Source organism: Phyllobates terribilis, unplaced genomic scaffold, assembly GCF_046119375.1.
Source record: "Phyllobates terribilis strain yellow unplaced genomic scaffold, ASM4611937v1 Scaffold_20__1_contigs__length_20440879, whole genome shotgun sequence".
Classification (NCBI taxonomy): Eukaryota; Metazoa; Chordata; class Amphibia; order Anura; family Dendrobatidae; genus Phyllobates; species Phyllobates terribilis.
Window position 1 is genome coordinate 18,564,948 of NW_027362780.1, and position 7,390 is coordinate 18,572,337.

The window sequence follows — 7,390 nt, forward strand, 5'->3', positions numbered from 1 at the left end:
TGCTTTATTAAATTGTATTTATGTGGTTTTATCCTATGCTTTTTTAAATAGTATTTACGTTGTTTAATCCTATGCTTTATTAAATTGTATTTATGATGTTTTATCCTATGCTTTATTAAATTGTATTTATGTTGTTTTATCCTATGCTTTATTAAATTGTATTTATGTTGTTTTATCCTATGCTTTATAAATTGTATTTATGTTGTTTTATCCTATGCTCTATTAAATTGTATTTATGTTGTTTTATCCTATGCTTTATTAAATTGTATTTATGTTGTTTTATCCTATGCTTTATTAAATTGTATTTATGTTGTTTTATCCTATGCTTTATTAAATTATATTTATGTTGTTTTAACCTATGCTTTATTAAATTGTATTCATGTTGTTTTATCTTATGCTTTATTAAATTGTATTTATGTTGTTTTATCCTATGCTTTATTAAATTGTATTTATGTTGTTTTATCCTATGCTTTATTAAATTGAATTTATGTTGTTTTGTGCTATGCTTTATTAAATTGTATTTATGTTGTTTTGTCCTATGCTTTATTAAATTGTATTTATGTTGTTTTAACCTATGCTTTATTAAATTTGATTTATGTTGTTTTATCCTATGCTTTATTAAATTGTATTTATGTTGTTTTATCCTATGCTTTATTAAATTTTATTTATGTTGTTTTATCCTATGCTTTATTAAATTGTATTTATGTTGTTTTATCCTATGCTTTATTAAATTGTATTTATGTTGTTTTAACCTATGCTTTATTAAATTGTATTTATGTTGTTTTATCCTATGCTTTATTAAATTTTATTTATCTTGTTTTATCCTATGCTTTATTAAATTTTATTTATGTTGTTTTATCCTATGCTTTATTAACTTTTATTTATGTTGTTTTAACCTATGCTTTATTAAATTGTATTTATGTTGTTTTAACCTATGCTTTATTAAATTGTATTTATGTTGTTTTATCCTATGCTTTATTAAATTGTATTCATGTTGTTTTATCCTATGCTTTATTAAATTGTATTCATGTTGTTTCATCCTATGCTTTATTAAATTGTATTTATGTTGTTTTATAATATGCTTTATTAAATTGAATTTATGTTGTTTTATCCTATGCTTTATTAAATTTTATTTATGTTGTTTTATCCTATGCTTTATTAAATTTTATTCATGTTGTTTTATCCTATGCTTTATTAAATTGTATTTATGTTATTTTGACCTATGCTTTACTAAATTGTATTTATGTTGTTGTATCCTATGCTTTATTAAATTGTATTTATGTTGTTTTATCCTGTGCTTTATTAAATTGTATTTATGTGGTTTTATCCTATGCTTTTTTAAATAGTATTTACGTTGTTTAATCCTATGCTTTATTAAATTGTATTTATGATGTTTTATCCTATGCTTTATTAAATTGTATTTATGTTGTTTTATCCTATGCTTTATTAAATTGTATTTATGTTGTTTTATCCTATGCTTTATAAATTGTATTTATGTTGTTTTATCCTATGCTCTATTAAATTGTATTTATGTTGTTTTATCCTATGCTTTATTAAATTGTATTTATGTTGTTTTATCCTATGCTTTATTAAATTGAATTTATGTTGTTTTATGCTATGCTTTATTAAATTGTATTTAATTTGTTTTATCCTATGCTTTATTAAATTGTATTTATGTAGTTTTAGCCTATGCTTTATTAAATTGTATTTATGTTGTTTTATCCTATGCTTTATTAAATTGTATTTATGTTGTTTTATCCTATGCTTTATTAAATTGTATTTATGTTGTTTTATCCTATGCTTTATAAATTGTATTTATGTTGTTTTATCCTATGCTTTATTAAATTGTATTTATGTTGTTTTGTCCTATGCTTTATTAAATTGTATTTATGTTGTTTTAACCTATGCTTTATTAAATTGTATTTATGTTGTTTTATCCTATGCTTTATTAAAATGTATTTATGTAGTTTTATCCTATGCTTTCTTAAATTGTATTTATGTTGTTTTAACCTATGCTTTATTAAATTGTATTCATGTTGTTTTATCTTATGCTTTACTAAATTATATTCATGTTGTTATATCTTATGCTTTATTAAATTGTATTTATGTTGTTATAACATATGCTTTATTAAATTGTATTTATGTTGTTTTGTCCTATGCTTTATTAAATTGTATTTATGTTGTTTTGTCCTATGCTTTATTAAATTGTATTTATGTTGTTTTATCCTATGCTTTATTACATTGTATTTCTGTGGTTTTATCCTATGCTTTATTAAATTGTATTTATGTTGTTTTAAACTATGCTTTATTAAATTGTATTTATGTTGTTTTGTCCTATGCTTTATTAAATTGTATTTATGTTGTTTTAACCTTTGCTTTATTAAATTTGATTTATGTTGTTTTATCCTATGCTCTATTAAATTGTATTTATGTTGTTTTATCCTATGCTTTATTAAATTGTATTTATGTTGTTTTATCCTATGCTTTATTAAATTGTATTTATGTTGTTTTATCCTATGCTTTATTAAATTGTATTTATGTTGTTTTATCCTATGCTTTATTAAATTGTATTTATGTTGTTTTATCCTATGCTTTATTAAATTGTATTTATGTTGTTTTATCCTATGCTTTATTAAATTGTATTTATGTTGTTTTAACCTATGCTTTATTAAATTGTATTTATGTTGTTTTATCCTATGCTTTATTAAATTATATTTATGTTGTTTTAACCTATGCTTTATTAAATTGTATTCATGTTGTTTTATCTTATGCTTTATTAAATTGTATTTATGTTGTTTTATCCTATGCTTTATTAAATTGTATTTATGTTGTTTTATCCTATGCTTTATTAAATTGAATTTATGTTGTTTTATGCTATGCTTTATTAAATTGTATTTAATTTGTTTTATCCTATGCTTTATTAAATTGTATTTATGTAGTTTTAGCCTATGCTTTATTAAATTGTATTTATGTTGTTTTAACCTATGCTTTATTAAATTGTATTCATGTTGTTTTATCTTATGCTTTACTAAATTATATTCATGTTGTTATATCTTATGCTTTATTAAATTGTATTTATGTTGTTATAACATATGCTTTATTAAATTGTATTTATGTTGTTTTGTCCTATGCTTTATTAAATTGTATTTATGTTGTTTATCATATGTTTCATTAAATTGTATTTATGTTGTTTTGTCCTATGCTTTATTAAATTGTATTTATGTTGTTTTGTCCTATGCTTTATTAAATTGTATTTATGTTGTTTTATCCTATGCTTTATTACATTGTATTTCTGTGGTTTTATCCTATGCTTTATTAAATTGTATTTATGTTGTTTTAAACTATGCTTTATTAAATTGTATTTATGTTGTTTTGTCCTATGCTTTATTAAATTGTATTTATGTTGTTTTAACCTTTGCTTTATTAAATTTGATTTATGTTGTTTTATCCTATGCTCTATTAAATTGTATTTATGTTGTTTTATCCTATGCTTTATTAAATTGTATTTATGTTGTTTTATCCTATGCTTTATTAAATTGTATTCATGTTGTTTTATCTTATGCTTTATTAAATTGTATTTATGTTGTTTTATCCTATGCTTTATTAAATTGTATTTATGTTGTTTTATCCTATGCTTTATTAAATTGAATTTATGTTGTTTTATGCTATGCTTTATTAAATTGTATTTAATTTGTTTTATCCTATGCTTTATTAAATTGTATTTATGTAGTTTTAGCCTATGCTTTATTAAATTGTATTTATGTTGTTTTAACCTATGCTTTATTAAATTGTATTTATGTTGCTTTAACCTATGCTTTATTAAATTGTATTTATGTTGTTTTGTCCTATGCTTTATTAAATTGTATTTATGTTGTTTTATCCTATGCTTTATTAAATTGTATTTATGTTGTTTTGTCCTATGCTTTATTAAATTGTATTTATGTTGTTTTAACCTATGCTTTATTAAATTGTATTTATGTTGTTTTATCCTATGCTTTATTAAACTGTATTTATGTAGTTTTATCCTATGCTTTCTTAAATTGTATTTATGTTGTTTTAACCTATGCTTTATTAAATTGTATTCATGTTGTTTTATCTTATGCTTTACTAAATTATATTCATGTTGTTATATCTTATGCTTTATTAAATTGTATTTATGTTGTTATAACATATGCTTTATTAAATTGTATTTATGTTGTTTTGTCCTATGCTTTATTAAATTGTATTTATGTTGTTTATCCTATGTTTCATTAAATTGTATTTATGTTGTTTTGTCCTATGCTTTATTAAATTGTATTTATGTTGTTTTAACCTATGCTTTATTAAATTGTATTTATGTTGCTTTAACCTATGCTTTATTAAATTGTATTTATGTTGTTTTGTCCTATGCTTTATTAAATTCTATTTATGTTGTTTTATCCTATGCTTTATAAATTGTATTTATGTTGTTTTATCCTATGCTTTATTAAATTGTATTTATGTTGTTTTAACCTATGCTTTATTAAATTGTATTTATGTTGTTTTAACCTATGCTTTATTAAATTGTATTTATGTTGTTTTATCCTATGCTTTATTAAATTGTATTTAATTTGTTTTATCCTATGCTTTATTAAATTGTATTTATGTAGTTTTAGCCTATGCTTTACTAAATTGTATTTATGTTATTTTATCCTATGCTTTATTAAATTTTATTTATGTTGTTTTATCCTATGCTTTTTTAAATTGTATTTATGTTGTTTTATCCTATGCTTTATAAATTGTATTTATGTTGTTTTATCCTATGCTTTATTAAATTGTATTTATGTTGTTTTGTCCGATGCTTTATTAAATTGTATTTATGTTGTTTTATCCTATGCTTTATTAAATTATATTTATGTTGTTTTAACCTATGCTTTATTAAATTGTATTCATGTTGTTTTATCTTATGCTTTATTAAATTGTATTTATGTTGTTTTATCCTATGCTTTATTAAATTGTATTTATGTTGTTTTATCCTATGCTTTATTAAATTGAATTTATGTTGTTTTATGCTATGCTTTATTAAATTGTATTTAATTTGTTTTATCCTATGCTTTATTAAATTGTATTTATGTAGTTTTAGCCTATGCTTTATTAAATTGTATTTATGTTGTTTTAACCTATGCTTTATTAAATTGTATTTATGTTGCTTTAACCTATGCTTTATTAAATTGTATTTATGTTGTTTTATCCTATGCTTTATTAAATTATATTTATGTTGTTTTAACCTATGCTTTATTAAATTGTATTCATGTTGTTTTATCTTATGCTTTATTAAATTGTATTTATGTTGTTTTATCCTATGCTTTATTAAATTGTATTTATGTAGTTTTAGCCTATGCTTTATTAAATTGTATTTATGTTATTTTATCCTATGCTTTATTAAATTTTATTTATGTTGTTTTATCCTATGCTTTATTAAATTGTATTTATGTTGTTTTATCCTATGCTTTATAAATTGTATTTATGTTGTTTTATCCTATGCTTTATTAAATTGTATTTATGTTGTTTTGTCCGATGCTTTATTAAATTGTATTTATGTTGTTTTATCCTATGCTTTATTAAAATGTATTTATGTAGTTTTATCCTATGCTTTCTTAAATTGTATTTATGTTGTTTTAACCTATGCTTTATTAAATTGTATTCATGTTGTTTTATCCTATGCTTTATTAACTTTTATTTATGTTGTTTTAACCTATGCTTTATTAAATTGTATTTATGTTGTTTTAACCTATGCTTTATTAAATTGTATTTATGTTGTTTTATCCTATGCTTTATTAAATTGTATTCATGTTGTTTTATCCTATGCTTTATTAAATTGTATTTATGTTGTTTTATCCTATGCTTTATAAATTGTATTTATGTTGTTTTATCCTATGCTCTATTAAATTGTATTTATGTTGTTTTATCCTATGCTTTATTAAATTGTATTTATGTTGTTTTATCCTATGCTTTATTAAATTGTATTTATGTTGTTTTATCCTATGCTTTATTAAATTGTATTTATGTTGTTTTAACCTATGCTTTATTAAATTGTATTTATGTTGCTTTAACCTATGCTTTATTAAATTGTATTTATGTTGTTTTGTCCTATGCTTTATTAAATTGTATTTATGTTGTTTTATCCTATGCTTTATTAAATTGTATTTATGTTGTTTTAACCTATGCTTTATTAAATTGTATTTATGTTGTTTTATCCTATGCTTTATTAAATTATATTTATGTTGTTTTAACCTATGCTTTATTAAATTGTATTCATGTTGTTTTATCTTATGCTTTATTAAATTGTATTTATGTTGTTTTATCCTATGCTTTATTAAATTGTATTTATGTTGTTTTATCCTATGCTTTATTAAATTGAATTTATGTTGTTTTATGCTATGCTTTATTAAATTGTATTTAATTTGTTTTATCCTATGCTTTATTAAATTGTATTTATGTAGTTTTAGCCTATGCTTTATTAAATTGTATTTATGTTGTTTTATCCTATGCTTTATTAAATTGTATTTATGTTGTTTTATCCTATGCTTTATTAAATTGTATTTATGTTGTTTTATCCTATGCTTTATAAATTGTATTTATGTTGTTTTATCCTATGCTTTATTAAATTGTATTTATGTTGTTTGGTCCTATGCTTTATTAAATTGTATTTATGTTGTTTTAACCTATGCTTTATTAAATTGTATTTATGTTGTTTTATCCTATGCTTTATTAAATTGTATTTATGTTGTTTTATCCTATGCGTTATTAAATTGTATTTATGTTGTTTTAACCTATGCTTTATTAAATTGTATTTAATTTGTTTTATCCTATGCTTTATTAAATTGTATTTATGTAGTTTTAGCCTATGCTTTATTAAATTGTATTTATGTTATTTTATCCTATGCTTTATTAAATTTTATTTATGTTGTTTTATCCTATGCTTTTTTAAATTGTATTTATGTTGTTTTATCCTATGCTTTATAAATTGTATTTATGTTGTTTTATCCTATGCTTTATTAAATTGTATTTATGTTGTTTTGTCCGATGCTTTATTAAATTGTATTTATGTTGTTTTATCCTATGCTTTATTAAAATGTATTTATGTAGTTTTATCCTATGCTTTCTTAAATTGTATTTATGTTGTTTTAACCTATGCTTTATTAAATTGTATTCATGTTGTTTTATCCTATGCTTTATTAACTTTTATTTATGTTGTTTTAACCTATGCTTTATTAAATTGTATTTATGTTGTTTTAACCTATGCTTTATTAAATTGTATTTATGTTGTTTTATCCTATGCTTTATTAAATTGTATTCATGTTGTTTTATCCTATGCTTTATTAAATTGTATTCATGTTGTTTTATCCTATGCTTTATTAAATTGTATTTA